Below are 18,723 nucleotides of genomic sequence, written 5' to 3' on the forward strand. Positions count from 1 at the left end.
CAAGCAAGTGAGTGTTACAGCAATGAAATATCTGAAGATACAAATATAATAAACTTTTCTTTAGTCCAAAAGGGTAAAATTTAAAAAACAACAACAAAAAAACCACCAAGAGAACGGTGAGAACCGTGGGCTGAGAACGTGGAGTCGAGCCATCAATACTGCACCATGAGCTGCTTGACAAGTGTGCACTGGAGCTCGCCAACAGTACCATTGTCAATATGAACTTTTATTTTAAAGACAACGCTGGATTTTGCCAATACACGTACATTGCCACCAAAAGCAATATTCATTTATTATCTCCACATGTACCCAATCCCACCCCTAATCCTAATCCACTAGAAGGAAGATAGCAGCAGACAGTTCTTCAAGACAAAGTTTTCTAAAAATACAGGTCACCCAAGTATGCCTGTGAACTTCCTCCAGTAGCCATGTGTGGATTTGTGAACCGACAGCCTCACTCACATTAGTGTGGCATAACCATGTTACTGAACCCATCGGCAGCAAAGCTCTAGGCTGTGAGTGAAATGGGATGGGTGGGATCCCAGTAAACGCCATGCACTATGGCTCCAAATTTCTCTCCCTTGGCCTATGCAGCATTGCAAAGGGCACCCATTTGAAAGGAAACATACACCAAACATACAAGGCTAATGCGGTGCCGCCGCAGAATGCTCAAAGGGGCATCAAGGTACATTAGCACCATCTAGTGGTACAAGTAACCATTAAAAACCACAGTGGAAGGCTACAGAATTTTTAGTCTACATAGAAACAAAGAATTATTTCATGACATCTGTCCTCATTTTAGCTATCATAACTGTATATTCTCAATAGGATGAATACATGTGTCCATATAGGGACTTGCCTCTTTAGATATTTTCAGTACACAGTAAAGTCGGGATTTAAATGTATTTTAATCCCACAGCGTCTTTGGTCATTGCTGGCAGACAGTTGGCCATAAAAACGTTTTGTAGGAAATAAACACTAGATGTACATAAATACTACCGGAGTTAAGAACAGGTTAAAGCCATTATTACTTGGAAATGGGGAGGTTTAACCTTATTTATCATGGATACAGTCCTCTTTAATTAAAGGAGAGAGACTTTTAGACATGAGTGAAGGAAGAGAAAAGGGAGTAAGAAGGGATCGTGTCACTCTTGGATGTTCTGGTTCATGCATTACACTATTTTTATTGTAAACAAACAGGTACTTTGCCACTCCCTGCAACACTATTAGTTTAGGGGCACATAGCGGCTACCAAAGATGGGAAGGCCAGACTCTCAACAAGAGCAGAAAAGTTTAATAGTAGAGATGAAGGAACAACACCAAGACATGCAAGCAAGACATGAGACAGCCTTCTGTATTTTCTCTACCAAACCTGGACTAAATTCAGCCCACGATGAGCATGGGTGAAGTGTAAATAAGCACAGTGTGTTTGTCCCTTTCTGGATAAGAATCAATATACTGGACAGTCCAGCATTAAGCAGAGTGTTTTTTTCAGGACCACCCTGTCTGTTTAGAATAGCGCTCACAGAAACCTGAACCAGAAAGCTACTGTAGAAAACAAAGAGACTGCTGTGACTCTTTCAGGAAAGGCTGGTTGTTCTGAAGTATAGGAAACACTAGCTAATTAGCCATGTGGTTATTTTGTGTACTTACATTGCCACCCTCTGACAATTCAGTGGATTAAAATATTACCAGTCATTAAAGGACAACTGACATTTAAGAAAAAAAGTGTTTTATACAGTACTAGACTGGATACAACTTAAATTGTTATTGACGTGACTTTGGTTTGATTTTAATCTCTTTTCACACCTTTGCTTACTGCATATGTCCTTTAATGAAGCCCTGTACCCTACCCCTCTGTTACCACAACAGATATGTAGTAAGCCTGGTTTTTGAAAGGCTTATCTGATGGTATACAGTGGAGCTGGAATTCATCCTACTTGGACCTAAGCAAGGCTCTCTGTGTGCCTTTTCGGCCACCTCCACAGCAACATGAAGGGAAACTCCACTTATGCATGCTGTGGAATTCTATTCTATATAGCGTTCTTATACCATGCTCATCACTGTAGTATCTGAGAGCCTTCCAATAGTGCATTAAGCAACATGACTACAGATCTGGCAAACGATTGTTCTCTTCACTGGCTACAATAGGCCGTGCAGAGAGCAGCAATGATGTCCAGTAAAGGCAAGACCCCAGAAATTATAGCTCTTGACACTAGAGCCAGTTGAAACTCAGAATTTCTACTGTGGGGGAAATTTTGACAATGAAAATTGTTTTCTTTCTGAATCAGAACAAAAGCAAAATTTTCACACCATGAAATGAATTAGCAAAAAATGTGGGTATTCAGAAAAATTGTTTTAGAATTTTGTTTCCACGTTGCTAAGTTACATTTTTGGTTTCAAAACATTCCACCTTGCACAGGAATTTGTTGAAATCACCTTTTGTAAAGTGTTTCGATTTCAACAAAACCTGCATTTTTCATCAAAAAAGTGTTTTGATCAAAAATTCCAACCATCTCTACTTAACACCCAGTGAAAGTGGCACAGAGATGCTGTCATGGCTACTTGATGCACAGGCTGGAATAACTGCTTCAGGTGGGCTATTCTGATGCCCTGCCCTCACGTTGGGTGAGCCATTTAGTGTACTCAATCCATGCCCAACCACCACCCCCACCCAAACCCCCAGTCTATAACTTTCCCTTGAAAAAGCCCAGTTGTGCTAGTTTTATGCAGTGAAGTGTTTTTCACCCAGGGAGCATAAAATGAAAAGGGGTCAAATAAATGTCAATTTACATGTTCTATAAAAATTAAGAATTGTATTAAGTATATCTTCATTCAACATCACCTGTATCTTGGGGAATGCTGTCCCATTTTCTACTATTGGGTAATTGTCTATCAGTTATGACTATATTTTTGAGTAGTAATCTAGATCATCAAAATGACATCAGTGGAGGTTAAATGTCTCTTGCAGGAATTGTTTAACTTCCCTTCCAGTCTATTTGGCCTCACCCTCTAGTTATGGATGGTACTTTTACTTTGTACCTTCTGATCTACCCTTTGGCCATCCAGATTATGGTCTACAAACCCTAACAGACTTTCCACTAGTCCAGGGCAAATTGGGCATGGTGACCCTGATTCAGGGGGAGCAGAGGAATCGCTCTTAAGTTATGACCATGGAGTATGCTTACTGTCAGGGAATCTCAGCAAAATATGGAGCTTCTGGAGCAGATGTCAAGCTTTTGCTATCCAGCTGGAACTAAACAGATCTCACAGCATGGTTTGTGGGCAAAGTCAAAGCCAGGAAATAAAAATCTCCTCCAGAAATGAAGTTTCTAACCCTGGTGAGGAAGAAAGGAGACAATAATGCTACTATCACTAAAGCTATGCTTCTGCATTGGATTCCATCTTCATTTCGGTAACTAGAACCGCAGAGCTTAGCATGCTAGTCAAAGTGGACACCCTTGCCAGAGGACTGATGCTCAAGTATTAATATTCCCCAGAGCAGTTCTGTTTGCTGAATTCTTTGGTGTCACTTGAGAGCTCCTCTGGCAGTATCAACTATCCCAGTTGACACTAGATGAAGAAAGATCGCAAAGGACATGAATTCCTCCTGTTGGGAATATATGTTACTCTGCTTAGTTTATCATAGATTAATACAATGTTTTTCAAGACCTGATGAGAATACATATTGGAAAAAAATCTTTTGGTAGGAGGACAAAGCAGATCCTGCAAACCTGTAAAATCTAACAAGGACCTGGATTAAGTTGGTATTTACACACCTGCAAGTCTCCTAGTATTGAGCCCACTCCAGAGGTACAGTTGCTTTTACAGCAGTGTTCCAGGGCAACCGGCCCCTTCATGGCGAGTCAGGACCCGGTCTGCCCATGACTGCCTTCTGAAGGCCCACCTGAGAGTAACTGACTTTCCCAGGTGTCTGATTAAGGGTGATTAGCAAATCAGCACCTAGACTTAATAAATGTTACCCAAGCTCAGTCAGAAAAAGACTCCCAAGGAAACAGGAGGCACCTGTGGAGCAGAGCTCGCAGGAGGGCTGAGCAGGAAGCCTAGAGGCAGTGATCCCATAGACAGAAAGCTAATGGGGACCTGGAAGAGGTGCTCCTAGAAAGAGACCTGCAGTGGGCAGGCATCCAGAAGGGCCTAGTCTCACCAGGGGATCTCCCAGACACCAGCAGGACGCCCAGCCTGAAAGGAACCACGTGCTGTCCCTGGAGAAGAGTGGCAGTGGACGGGCTTCCAAAGACCCCTGACTCCAGAGAAGGATCTTATACGGATAGTGACAAGAGGCCTGATTCAAGGGACAGAGACCTGGGCTGAGAGAAGCCATAGTGAAGTGCTTGGATGGAACTGAGTCCTGAATTCAGGTCGGGAGACAGATGGACTAAGAATGACTTGGTCACCCAGCTAAAATGCTGAGGTGAAAGTTTTGTTTATGTTCTGCATTGACCTTTCCAGTAATAAATAAGGCACTCCAACAGGGGATGTTCATTAGTATCTAAATGTTTGTCTGGGCTTATCGATACCCTGGGTGAGGGGAAATCAAGGCAGGGATCATCCACAACACCTGCCTTCAAGGGAGTGTGGTGGAATAGCCTGGATGATGACAAGCAGTCTGCGAGGAATTCATAGTCCCTACAGTGTTTCCTGCTGGTCTGGGGACAGAACTTTTACATCTTGTCACCCCTGATCACCTCAAGACTGGATTACTGCAATGCATTCTATCTGGTGCACAATAAGGCAGCCTGTTTGTCCAAGAGCAGGGCTCAGTGGCAGCTGGTATTACTAGTCCTACATGGACTGTTGGTTTCTGGGTAGAGATTAGTCCTTTGTTGGTCCAAAACACCAACAGTTTGCAACCTTCCAAAATGGGGGACCTCCTCACCCCTGCTGCCATACTGGTACAATTGCAATCAGAGACCCCTGAGCTTGATCTCACACAATATAGATGGGAACGGCTAGTGGCAGATGTTCTACCTAAAGCCTTTTCTCCTGAAATCCTTTGCCCCCGCTCCCACCTTCCCAAACCTCTGAAGTAGCCCAGATCTGTTAATCTGTTTGATTGGACTGTGGGAGGAGTGCTGAGACTGTTGGTGATGGGATTTGTGCCTACTGGAAGAGTTGCGGGGAGAAACTGAAGCAGCCATGTGACTGATGATCAGTGAGATGTGGTGGTGGATGAGAATGCTGCTGCTTTTTGCTCTGTATCTCCTATTCTGGACTTTTCTTTCTTTTTTTTTTTTTTTAAGTATGTAAAGGGCATCTGCAGCTTTCAATGAGCAACCATTGGTATGGAGTTTGTATGAGACTACAATTTGAATTAATGGAGACCCTTAGATAAGATCAAGCATAAAATGCTTTCTGGTAGTCTAGAAAGCAGCGCATCCTAGCAGTAAAAAATAAAACATGAATTATTCTGAAAAAAATAGTTGATTTCCTTTGATTGTAAGAATAAGGATTTGTTTTTTGAGGGAAATAAGGACTCCAGATTTTTACACTGTGCTCATCACTGTGGTAACTGAGCACCTAAAGCTGAATGAGTAGTTGGAAATATTCAAATATTTTTCTGAATTCTACATCACATTTGCCCAGTCAGGCAGATTTACTTGCTATATATAAGAACAAATCTGTAAGAACCTGTATGAACAAATCTTTAGGCATATATATATATATATAGTGACAAATTTCCTCCTATACCTTGGTGGGTCTTGCACTTATTGGCGGATTTGCTCGCCTTGGAGCTTCACGGCAGCCCTCAGCTTGGCCGTTTTCCTGAACCCACAGTCAGGTCGACTCCAACTGTGTCTGACCAGGAGTTGGGAGGATTTGGGGGGAACCTGGGCCTGCTCTCTACTCCAGGTTCCAGCCTACAGCCCTGTGGAATGCAGCTGTCTAGAGTGCCTCCTGGAACAGCTGTACGACAGTTACAACTCCCTGGGCTACTTCCCCATAGTCTCCTCCCCCCACCTTCTTTATCCTCACCATAGGGCCTTCCTCCTGGTGTCTGATAATGCTTGTACACCTCAGTCCTCCAATAGTCCACATTCTCACTCTCAGCTCCTAGTACCTCTTGCTCCCAACTCCTCACACACATACACCACAAAATGAAGTAAGCTCCTTTTTAAAAGCCAGGTGCCCCGATTAGCTTGCCTTAATTGATTCTAGCAGCTTCTTGATTGGCTGCAGGAGTTCTAATCAGCCTGTCTTAATTGTCTCCAGAAGGTTCCTGATTGTTCTGGAGCCTTCCCTGTTGGGAAACGGGACCTCCCTCGCTTGCTCCTCAGCTATCTGCTTTCTATTCTTTCCTAAAGCCCCCTGGCCTGGATTTTTCTTACTTTTTGAGCCTGCCTTAGTCCCCCCCACCCCCCCGACCGGGCCAGATGCTTTTTTGTTTTGTTTTGTTTTTCTGCCGTTTTTTCTTTGCTGCCGTTGAGTGCTGGTCGGCTGCCAGTTTGCCGCCAGCACCCCCCCCATGCCTGCTTTCGGGTGCAGCTATTTGCCTCAGCTGAAACCCCCTGAGGAGGGGGGGAAGATTGCCGACCCGCTACCCGGAGGGGGGAGTGGAAGCCCCCAGACCCAGCCGTTTTGCTGTCAGTCCGGAATTTCTTCTTATCTTTGCAACATTCTCGGCCTGCCGGAAGCCTTGGTACACAGCCAACACAGCTGGAGAAGAAAACAGAAGACAGGAGAAATAACCCAGGGAAGCTACAAATCATCGTGGAAGGGGCCGTAAGACTGAGTAACTTTTTGAATTATACTCTCGTGTGGGGGAAGTTTGACTGTGGTTTAATTGCGTTTGTGGTGGCACAGGGGGTGTGGCACGGAGCTGCCCCCGATTCATCGGTGACCCCCCCCAACATTATTACAACTGTCACGGCCCCCCGTCATCCGTCGCTGCTGGCAACCTGCCATCTGCCTTCGGATCCAGCTGTTTGCTTTGAGCTTTGCCTTTCGGACCAGACATAACAGCCGACCAAACGAGACTCTTTGGACAAACGTGCGTGGGTCCCCCCCCGGACGTTTCACCCCACAGCTTGCCCCTATCATCGGACCCCGATTTCTGTTTTTTTCCCCCCTTCCAGTCCAACCCATTTGGTACCCCCCCCTGCCTGCAGCCCAGCAGGGAGGAGCAGTTAATCTGCTTCCCCCTCCCCCTCCTCCTTCTAGTGTCTCCCCATCTCTCCCTGCTCACAATGGCAGGGAATGAGAGGGGCGAGGCCCCTCCAACAAAATAAGTTGTCCCTCCCCCAGCTCCCCCCCTGCCCAATCCCCAAGGCCTCCCCCCACCACTACTGTCAAAACACCTGCCACCGCCCCCGCTGGGGCACCGGCAGCAGGAGGCACCGGGGCGATTACTGCCACTGCTACGTCCATCGCCCCCCCCAGATTCTAGGACCCCCCCCCAGCTGGCCGGAAAGGCCAGGGCAGGAAGAAAGGAAAGGGCCCTGCTAAAACCACTAGGCCCTCCATGGCAGGGGCTGCCCCCACCGCTGTGGCCTCGTCATCGACCGTGGCGCCCCCCTTGCTGTTCCCTCCACCAGCTCTGCGAACGTCCCTCCCCCGGCCCCCAGGACGTATGCCCGGGCGGTGGCAGGCTCCCCCCTGCCTGCTGCCTTGTCATCTCACCCACCCACTGCCTCCGCTACCATCACCAGTGGCCGGGGCCCCTTCCCCACCTTGACCAGGAGGCACGGTGTCCGTTCCCTCCTGATGCCCACCTCGCCCCACGTGGAGACATACGTGCAGGCGTTGGCGAAGGTGGTAGGACCCACGGCTATTGTGGCGGCCTCCAAAATGTACGGGAAGGTTGTTTTTTTCTTAGCTTCAGAGGCTGCCGCCCAGGAGGCAGTGGAGAAGGGCCTGGCGGTGGGGGGGTGTTTGTCCCCCTAGAGCCGCTAGAAGACCTGGGCGTTCACCTCATCCTCACCTCCGTTCCTCCCTTTTTACCCAATGCTGCCCTGTTACCCGCTTTCTCCACCCTGGGGAAACTTGTCTCTGTCATCAGCCCTCTCCCGTTGGGCTGCAAGGACCCCACCCTCCATCACGTCCTTTCATTCCGCCGGCAAGTGCAGCTTCTACCGCCGGCGGGGGCGCGTGATGGAGAGGCACTCGAGGGGTCCTTCCTAGTCCCCTACCAAGGAGCCCGCTATCGGGTCTTTTACTCCACCGGAGAGGCCCGGTGCTACCTCTGCCACTCAGCGGGGCATGTCCGCAGAGACTGCCCTTTGGCCCAGGGGGAGGGGCACCCGAGACCCGGCAGGACATCGGCCCCATCGTTGCCGATGCCCCTGGCCACCCAGCACCTGAAACCAACCCTCCTCCTACTCGATCTACCGCTGCTCCCGTCCGGGCCCAAGAAACACCTTCCCTACAACGCCCAGGTGAGCAAGGGAGTCCCACCCTTGCTATTACTAATCTGGTAGAGCCTATAGAGGAGGGTGTGGCAAAGATATTACCGGGTATAGGAGAGGGCCCGCCCCAAGGAGAACCCCCCACCCCTCATGTTGCCTCACCGCTAACCCCCCGAACCATCGCCTCCGCCCCCCGACACGACCCCTGCTAACCAACCCCCAGATGACGCTATGGAGGGCTGGACCCTAGTCCAGGGGAAGCGAGGCAAGTGGAAGGCTCAAGTTCCGCTGCACCCATCAGATGCGGAAGCCCCCCGGAAGACCAGGAAGGGAGGCACTGATATTGAGCCTTCCGCTACAGCCACGAGTGAGATCCATCCGCTGGTGTCGGGAGGGGAAGACAGACTGAATCCCCCCTCCATGGGAGACCCTCCCCTCCGAGACCCCTGAGGAAGCTCCTTCTGCCTGGATACCACCCGAACCCCCTGCGAACCCCAAAGCGACCGTTGCGGCGGGCCCTAGAGGAGAGGCCCTCAGGGTAGCAGGAGTTGGCCTCTCTTCTGTGTATGCAGAGATAGAGGCCCTAGATTTGACCCCGGTCACCCAGGGAGAGGATGATCTACTGCCGGCTGGCCTCGATCTGGGCAACCTCACCCCAGCCGCCCTTTCCCCATGCTCCCTCCCCCTAATTGCCTTCCCGGGCGAGCACCCTGCAGAAGGTGGTCCACCACCTGATGCCATGGCTGCCAAGACCACCACGGAGCCAGCACCTAGCGTCACTGGGAGCCTCCTCCCTTACCCCTTAACCCTCGACTCTGCTCAGGAGGCACCTTCTTTTAGCTGCTCGCCTCATGAAGTCCAGAGCCTTACCCCTGCCCCTGCCCCCACCCCTATCCCTGCCCAATTCTCCTCCTCCTGCAATGCTAATGCTGCCCCTGGGATTATTTCTTTCCCGCCTTTCGCAGATTCCCCCCAGGGAGCAGTCTTTGCACTTTCTAGTCGCGACACATTAGGAGTTGCATTTTTTTCCCTGCCATTCCCTTCCACCTCAAGGCGTGAAATGGATTTAATAAGCCCAGCCTGTCAGATGCCCTGTTAGTGGTCCGTACCCTGCCTACTCACCTTAGTGGACCACGAGGCTGCATTAAGAGCCCCACCAGGGAATACCCCGGAAATCGCAACCCCACCCCCCCATGAGCTGCGGCATGCACTACAGAACTTCCTAGAACACATCCGTGGCGCCCGCAATAGGGTACAACTGGCTCTTCAGCTATGGGGGGACTTTGATCAAATTCTTCAGGCCACAAGGGCCCTTATAAAGGAGGGCAGGGGGCAAGGAAAGCACGGTGCTGCGGCCTACGAGCGGGCCCGTGGCTTCCGAAAAGATTTACTCATCCACGGGATGGGTCACGGGTTGCTGTGCAACCCGCCGGGGGCCCCGAACACCCCCACCAATAAGAACCCCCCACCCCCCCCAGCCCTCCGCATTACGCCTCTCATTATTGCAACCTTGAACACCAGGGGCTGTAGGATGGCTCTCCGCAGGTCCCAGGCGCTCTCTTACCTTTGGGAAGGGGGGTACTCTGTAGCTTTCCTGCAGGAGACCCAGAGGGGGGGAGTGGAAGGACCCAGCCCCCAGACCCAGCCGCTTGCTGTTTGTCTGCGGACCCATCTTCGGTCGAGAGGATTCTTATCACTTACTCTGGCATTTCTGGAATGCTGTTGCTGAAAAAAAGAAAACCCGGAATAGACAGAGAAAAAGCCATCCACCAGAGGACCACCACCCGGGGAATCTACAAATCGCCGTGGAGGGGGCCTAAGACTGAGTAACTTTCAAACTGTGCTCTTGTGTGGGGGGAGGCCTTGACTGTGTCTTAATTGTGTTTGTAGGGACACGAGGGGGGTGTGGCACGGAGCTGCCCCCCGATTCATCGGTGTCCTCCCAACCCCCACACTATGACCTTCCTCACTGCCCCCCCACCATCTTCGCTGGCTATCTAACATCTGCCTCTGGACTCGGCTGCTCGCCCTGATTCCACCACGTGTGCTTGGCTGGTGCTTCTGGTCCACAGGACTCTCTGGACAAGCGTACGGTGGTTTATGTGCCCCCCCCCCAAATTGTCCACCCCACAGCTTGTCCCTTTCTATCTGACCCCAACTCCTGTTAATCACCTGCCACCGCCCCCGCTGGGGCATCGGCAATGGAGGGCACTGGGGTGACCTCCACTGCTGCCATGCCCATCACCTCCCCAGACTCTAGGGAAGCTCCCCCAGCCGGCGGGAAAGGCCAGGGCAAGAAGAAGGGGAAGGGCCCAGCTAAAACCACTGGGCCCTCCATGGCAGGGGCCTCCCCCACTGCTGCGGCCCTGTCACCTACCACGGCATCCTCCCCCGCTGCCCCCTCCACCAGCTCTGCGGATGTCCCTCCCTCAGCCCCCAGGATGTACGCCTGGGCGGCGGCAGCCCCCCATCCTGCCGCCTCGTCATCTCTCCCACCCACCACCTCCGCCACCATCAATAGCGGCCGGGGCCCCTTTCCCACCATGACAAGGAAGCACGGTGTCCGATGCCTCCTGGTGCCCGCCTCGCCTCACGTGGAGGCCTATGTGCAGGTGTTGGTGAGGGTGGTGGGGCCCTCGGTCATTGTGGTGGCCTCCAAGATGTACGAGAAGGTCGTCTTATTCTTAGCATCGGAGGCTGCTGCCCAGGAAGCAGTGGAGAGGGGCCTGGTGGTGGTGGGGGTGTTTGTCCCCCTAGAGCCGCTAGACAACATGGGAGTCCACCTGGTCCTGACCTCTGTCCCTCCTTTTCTCCCCAATGCTGCCCCTCTACCTGCCCTTTCCACCCTGGGGAAACCTGTTTCTGTTATCAGCTCTCTCCCGTTGGGCTGCAAAGACCCCACCCTCCGTCACATTTTTTCCTTCCGCCGGTAAGTGCAACTTTTATTGCCGTCGGCGGCATGCGACGGAGTAGCGCTCAAAGGGTCCTTCCTAGTCCCCCACCAGGGGGCCCGTTACCGGGTGTACTTTTCCACGGGGGAAGCCCGGTGCTACCTCTGCCGGGCGTCGGGGCATGTCCGGAGGGACTGCCCCTTAGCCCGGCAAGGAGGGGCACCTAGGATCCCCAAGACCCGGCAGGACAGCGGCCCCGTCATTGCCGATGCCCCTGGCTGCCCGGTACCCAAACCCGCCCCCCCTCCTCTTCGGACCACCGCTACTCCCACTCAGGCCCAAGGGGCACCTCCCCTACAACGCCCAGATGAGCGGGAGAGCCCCACCCTCACTGCTGACAATCTAGTGGGGCCTATGGAGGAGGGTTTGGCAGAGATACCACCAGGCATGGGAGAGAGCCTGCCCCAGGGAGAATCCTCCCTCCCTTATGCTGCCCCACCATTCCCCCACCCAAGTCCCTGACCCATCGCCTTTACCCCCTGACACGACTCCTGCTAACCAGCCCCCAGATGATGCCATGGAGGGCTGGGCCCTAGTCCAGAGGAAACGAGGCAAGTGGAGGGCTCGAGCTCCGCCTCATCTACCCCCCCGGAAGACCAGAAAGGGGGGCACCGATGCCGAACCTTCCACTTTGCCCACAAGTGCATCCCATCCACCGATGTCAGCCGGGAAAGACGTGGCAGCACCGGAGGGTAGTGTCTCCCCTCCACAGGAGACCCTCCCCTCCGAGACCCTCGAGGAAGCCCCTTCTGTCCTGATGCTACCCGAAGCCCCCGTGAACCCCGAGACAACCATCGTGGTGGGTGCCGGTGGGGAGAACCCCGGGGCGGCGGAAAGCGTCCTCTCCTCCGTGTTCGAGGAGATAGAGGCCTTAGATCTGACCCCGGTCGCCCAGGGGGAGGATGACCTTTTGCCAGCAAATCTCGATCTAGGTGACCTCACTCCACCCCTCTTTTCCCCTCCCTCCCTCCTTCCCTCCCTCCCGTTAATTGTTGCTTCCACTCCCACCTCCGAGGAGCCCCTGGACTCCTCCACCGACCCAGCCACTGATGGCACCCCGCTGACGACCATCGAGCCTGCTCAGGTGACAGAGGGCACCACGCAGCCGGAGCACGAGTTGCCGGGGCGCCCCCCGTTGGTGCGGAGCAATTGACTTCCTTCCCGGGCGGGGGCCCTACAGAAGATAATCCACCTCCTGATGCTGTGGCCGCGAAATCCACCACAGAGCGCGTGCCCAGTGTCACTGAGAGTTCCCTCCCCACCCCCTTAACCCTTGAGCCTGATCGGGAGGCGCCACCATCCAGCTGCTTGCCTCCCGAAACCCAGAATCTCGCCCCTGCCCCTACCCAATTTACCTCCTACAATATCATTGTCGCCCCCTTTCCCAACTGATGACCACCAGGGAGCGGCATTTGTGTTCTCCTGCCCTGACCCATTAGGAGCTGCTATTTTCCCTCCACTGCCCCCTATCACCCCAGAGCTTGAGGCGGGCCTAGAAGCTCCAGCCCATCAGGCACCCCGTCGGGGGGTCTGCACCCTGCTTGTCCGTTTTAGTGGACCAAAAGGCTGCAACAAGGGCCCCGCCGGGGAACAACTGGGAAACCGTAACCCCCCCCCCCCCATGAGCGGCAAGGAGAGCTGCGGAAGTTTTTAAGAGATGTCCGCGGCTCCCGCAATAAGGTACAACTTGCTCTCCAGCAATGGGGGGGACTTTTCTCAAATCCTCTGGGCCACAAGGGCCCTCATGGGGGAGGGTAAAGGGACGGGGAAGCAGGATGTCGCAGCCTACTGGCGGGTCCGCATTTTCCGTGAACAATTACTCACCTACGGGATGGGTCACAGACTGCTGCGCGGCCCGCTGGGAGATGCCATCCTTGCCAGTGAGGACCCCCCCGACCCTCCCCATGACACCTCTCACCATCGCAACGTTGAACACCCGGGGTTGTAGGATGGCTCTCCGCAGGTCCCAGGTGCTCTCCTTCCTTCGGGAGGGAGGGTACTCTATGGGTCTCCTGCAGGAGACCCATACAGACGCGACTGCCGAAGACAGTTGGCGGCTGGAGTGAGGGGACAGAGTCTACTTTAGCCATGCCACGGTTCAACAGGCTGGAGTGGTGACCCTGTTTTTCCCCCGACCTACAGCCCGAGGTGCTAGGGGTCGCCAAGGTAGTGCCGGGTCGCCTGCTGCATCTCCGGGTCCATATGAAGGGGCTCGTGGTTAACCTCGTTAACGTCTATGCCCCGAGATCGAGCCCATAGTGGCTGCAATTCTACCAGCAGGCGTCCGCCTTCCTGGGCACCTTAGATTCTCACGAGTGCCTGGTCCTGGGAGGGGACTTTAATACCACCCTTGAGGAACAGGACCGCTTGGGGACCTAGCAGAGCCTGGCCGCCGCAGACACCCTCCGGGAGATAGTCGAACATCACTCCTTAGTGGACATCTGGTACAACCACCACCTGGATGACACTTCCACGTTCACCTTTGTCCGGGTGGAAGCCAATTGATTTAGCCACTCCCGGTTGGACCGCATTTATTTATCACGCTTCCATCTCTCACGAGCCCACTCCTCCAGCATTCAGCTGGCCCATTTTCTGACCATCATCTAGCCACCGTGACAGCCTCCCTCTGTGCAGAGAAGCCGGGGCCGGCCTACTGGCATTTTAACAACAGCCTGTTGGAGGATGAGGGCTTTGTGATGTCATTCCAGGAATTCTGGCTGGCCTGGTGAGGGCAGCGGCATGCCTTTCCCTCGGCGCGGCAATGGTGGGACCTGGGGAAGGTGCGCACCCAGCTTTTCTGCTGTGACTACACCCAGGGCACCAGCCGACAGAGAAATGCGGTGATAGAGCAGTTGGAACGGGAGGTCTTAGAGCTGGAGAGGCATCTGGCTGCCAGCCCCGAGGACCCGCTCCTCTGTGGAGCGTGCCGGGAGAAGCGGGAGGAGCTCTGGGCCCTCGAGGACCATCGGGCCCAGGGCGCTTTTGTTCGATCCTGCTCCCGCATCCGCCTCCTTCAGAAGATGGATCGCGGCTCCCGCTTCTTCTATGCCCTGGAGAAAACGGGGGGGGGGGGCAAGAAACACATCACCTGCCTCCTGGCAGAAGACAGCACCCCCCTCACAGAACTGGTGGAGATGTGCAGGAGGGCCCGAGCCTTCTACGCAAGTCTTTTCTCCCCGGATCCGACTGATCCTGGCGCTTGCAGAGTGCTCTTGGAGGAGCTCCCTACGGTCAGCGTGAGTGACCGAGACTGGCTAGAGTTGCCTCTCACTCTGGCCGAGTTCTCGGAAGCTCTCCGTCGTATGCCCACTAATAAGTCTCCAGGCATGGACGGGCTGACCGTGGAGTTGTACCGCGTCTTTTGGGACGTCCTCGGCCCAGACCTAGTCACCGTCTGGGCCGAGTCTCTGCAGAGCAGGGTCCTCCCTCTTTTGTGCAGGCGAGCTGTGCTTGCCTTACTGCCAAAGAAGGGGGACCTCCGCAATTTACGAAATTGGCGTCCCGTCTCGCTCCTCAGCACGGACTACAAAATCGTAGCAAAAGCAATCTCGCCGCAGCTAGGGTCTGTGCTGGCGGACGTGATCCACCCAGACCAGACCTACACCGTCCCAGTACTCAGTATCTTTGATAACCTATTTCTGGTTCAGGACCTTTTGGAACTCGGGCGTAGAGACAGTCTGTCGTTCGCCCTCCTGTCCCTAGATCAGGAGAAGGCGTTCAATAGGGTGGACCACAGGTACCTCCTGAACACTCTGCGAGCCTTTGGCTTCGGACCCCAGTTTCTGGGTTTTCTCTGGGTGCTGTACGCCTCCGCAGAGTGTCTGGTTAAGCTCAACTGGACCCTGACTGAACCGGTCAGCTTCGGGCGAGGAGTGCGGCAGGAGTGCCCCCTCTCGGGCCAGCTGTACGCTCTGGTGATCGAGCCCTTCCTCTGCCTCCTCCGCAGGAGGTTGACAGGGTTGGTGCTGCAGGAGCCGGAGCTGCGGCTGGTCCTGTCAGCGTACGCCAATGACGTACTCCTCGTGGTCCAGGACTTGGGCGACTTGGCGGGCATGGAGGTTTGCCAGGCCATCTATTCGGCAGCCTCCTCCACCCGGGTCAACTGGGTCAAGAGCTCTGGCTTAGTAGTAGGAGACTGGCGGCAGGCGAGCTCCCTCCCACCCGCGCTTCAGACCATCTGGTGGAGCGCGGGTCTGCTGCTTTACCTCGGCGTTTACCTTTCTGCCACGCATCCCTCTCCGCTGGAGAACTGGGAAAATTTAGAGGGCTGGGTGATAGAGCGGCTCCGGAAATGGACGGGACTACTCCGATGTCTCTCCCTTCGTAGGAGAGCGCTGGTGCTTAATCAACTAGTCCTGTCCAAGCTCTGGCACCGGCTCAACACTCTGGTCCCGGCCCCAGGTTTCCTGACCAACCTCCGGACATCGATTCTGGGGTTCTTTTGGTCAGGAACACACTGGGCCCCTGTAGGGGTTCTTCATCTACTCCTGAAGGAAGGAGGACAGGGCCTGAAGTGTCTACACACTCAGGTCCGTGTCTTCCGCCTCCAGGCCCTACAGAGGCTCCTCTATGGTGCAGGCAGTTTGGCATGGAGCACACTGGCGCACGTCATCTTGCGCCGCATCCGAGGGCTCCGATATGACCGGCAGCTCTTTTATCTCTGTCTGGGAGGTCTTCCGCGAGACCTCTCGGGGCTACCGGTCTTCTACCAGGACCTCCTCCGGACTTGGAAACAGTTTTTAACGACTAGGTCCATGGCGGCCACCGAGGGGGCAGATCTCCTTGTGGAGCCCCTGCTACACATCCCCCAGCTCGGTGTGCAGGTGGCGGAGTCCCGCTCGGTGCGCCAGAGCTTGATCCTGGCAGAAGTCACGAGAGTCGGAGACCTTCTGGACTACAACCGGAGAGACTGGCTGGATCCCCTGACGCTCGCCCGGCGCATGGGGCTCTCCAGACCTCACACTCCCCGGCGCATACTTCAGGAGGCGAAGGCGCTTTGCCACCCACTACTCGAGCTTACCTCGACCGGGTCCTGCTCGAGGGCACGCCCCGCTCACCCTCTACCCCAGGCCCACCGGACCTTTTAATTGGACCCCTGCCCCACAGACCCAATCAACCGCCTCACCCCTTCACTGTGAGCCGGCTGCATGAACTGCAGCCGGTACGCTTCCAAACCACGCCAAGGAAACATCTATACACGCTCGTGCTGCACACCCTTCACGCCCTCACCCTAGTGTCCTGCCCCAACACAAAGTGGCGAGACCTTCTGCTACCTTTGGAGGGTGAGCAGCCCCGGTGGGCCAGCCTATATTCCACCTTGGTTCCGAGGCCTGTTGGGGACATCAGTTGGTGGCTCCTTCACAGAGCTGTGAGCACGGGCACGCACTTGGCGCGGTTCACCCCCGTCCCAGATACTTGTTCTTTTTGTGGTGTGAGGGAAACCCTGGTGCACGAATATTTGGAGTGCGCCAGGCTGCAGCCCCTTTCTGCAGCCCCCTTCTGGCTCCTCACAAATCTCCTATTACGTTTTTGGTTGCATTTTTTCCCTCACCTTTTTATTTATGCACTCCCCAACCGTGGCCTCAAAGGCACGGGATCTCCTAGTTAACCTCCTCCTGGCCCTGGCTAATATGGCCATTTATAAAACCAGAGAGAGGAGGTTGGCCGATGGAGTTTCCTGTGACTGTGGAGCCGTTTTCCAATCCTCGGTCCATTCACATATCCAGGCGGAGTTCCTCTGGGCGGTGTCCACCGACTCTCTTGATGCTTTTGAGGAGCGGTGGGTGCTGTCTGAGGTTCTCTGCTCGGTGTCCCAGTCCGGGTCCCTTTGTCTGATCCTTTGATTGGGGGAGAGAGTAAGGGACCCCAACCCCAGCCATTGCCGCTGTGGACACCACCACCTTAGAGCGGTCCTTTCACACGTGGGTGCACGTGCTTCCCCCTCCCCCAGATTGTCCACCCCACAGCCTGCTCCTCTTGTTGGGTGCTTTCAGAGGAGGGAATTGTTGGTGACACTCGGGCGTGGTGCCAGGTAACTCGAGGGGGTGGAAGACCATGAGAGTCTAGGAAGCCCCCCACTCTGGGCCCAGGCAAGCTTGAACGCTTCCCTCCCCTGAAGCTAATGAGAAAACAATTGTGATTGGTTGCTGTGTTACAAAGTAAAAACAGCAGCATGTGTAAGTGTGTTATGCAAATAAAAACATCTTTTGCTTAAAAAAAAAATTACTCTCCTGTAGCTGGCAGGTGAGATACCACGATCACGAAGGTGACTTTCCCAGGGTGAGGCTCATCCATTGCACTGTGGGTGTGCTGACCTCTGCGATTTCCCCAAATGCAGGAAATTCGACTGCATAATTTGTGGTAGTGGGGGACTGCGTTCGCTCTCTCCCCTGGAAAAAAAAATTATTCTCCTATAGCCATCTGGTCTGACCCTGTCACTATATACATATATATGCCTAAAAATTTGTTCTTACAGGTGTGTACAACCCTTCCGCCCACAATTTTGGGATCCTTGAAATAAAATTAATCTTCTGACTAAAATAAATTGTTTTTTAGTGGAATGACCAAAACTCTAATCAGGAAGCAGAGATAATACCTTGTTCTCGGTGACCAGTGACAGTTTGAACAAGCTCCAAATCAATAATTAAACAAATCCCTGTTCTGAACAGTTGGTGGCCCATCCATAGGGTAAAAATTATGCACAGAGTTTGAGGGACAATATAAAAACAAATCAAGATCTGTTTGTGGATGCAGCAGGCACATCTATAGTTAAAAACTGACTAAGCAATATAATAGAAGTTAGAGTTTCACTCTTATCACTTTTCAGACAGAAAGTATATTGTTGTTCAGAAGAGTGAGCTATTAAGATACATTTCCCCCCCTATTCTGGTAATGTGTACAATGTAGCAGTGGGGAACATCTGCATTTCCTGGTTTTAGCTGTGCAGATTTAATATTGTATTCACAAACTTTTAAATCCCCACAGTCAAAAAGGTGGTGAAAGAGGGCTGGGGGTGCTAGGGTTGGGAGCAGAGGGGAGGGGAAAAGAACAGTGGGCTGATGACTAAGAACTTTCTCCTGTCAGTTCAGGATTGCTCCATATACATGTGTGGCTTACCTCATCAACATCAGATATAACCACTACTTCAGTCTCCCTCTCACTAATTGGTTTGGTTTGCCCATCAAACTAAATTAAGATTCCATTCCTTCCAGGGTAGCAAAGACCCAAACTCCAATGGAAAAAACAGTCCTTCCCCCTCCGCCAACCACAGTCTTCTTCAAAAAATAGTTCCAACCAGCCACTCTTCACCCTTTCTAGGCCACAGCCCTCCTTTGAGGCCTGAGCAATCTTCCCTTCATGCAGGGGAGTGAAGCTGGGCTTTCCTCACACCGTTTACCAGAAGCCAG

At 53.4% G+C, this 18,723-nt stretch overlaps 1 non-coding gene across 1 annotated transcript; it reads left to right on the forward strand.

Annotated features, from left to right (window-relative positions):
• Positions 1 to 17,545: 17,545 nt before the first annotated feature.
• LOC140905660 (U1 spliceosomal RNA) lies at positions 17,546 to 17,709 on the forward strand. Its single transcript, XR_012156905.1, has one exon. It is a non-coding gene; the product is annotated as a U1 spliceosomal RNA (small nuclear RNA).
• The last annotated feature ends 1,014 nt before the right edge of the window (positions 17,710 to 18,723 follow it).

This window comes from Lepidochelys kempii, chromosome 1 (assembly GCF_965140285.1).
Source record: "Lepidochelys kempii isolate rLepKem1 chromosome 1, rLepKem1.hap1, whole genome shotgun sequence".
Lineage (NCBI taxonomy): Eukaryota > Metazoa > Chordata > Testudines > Cheloniidae > Lepidochelys > Lepidochelys kempii.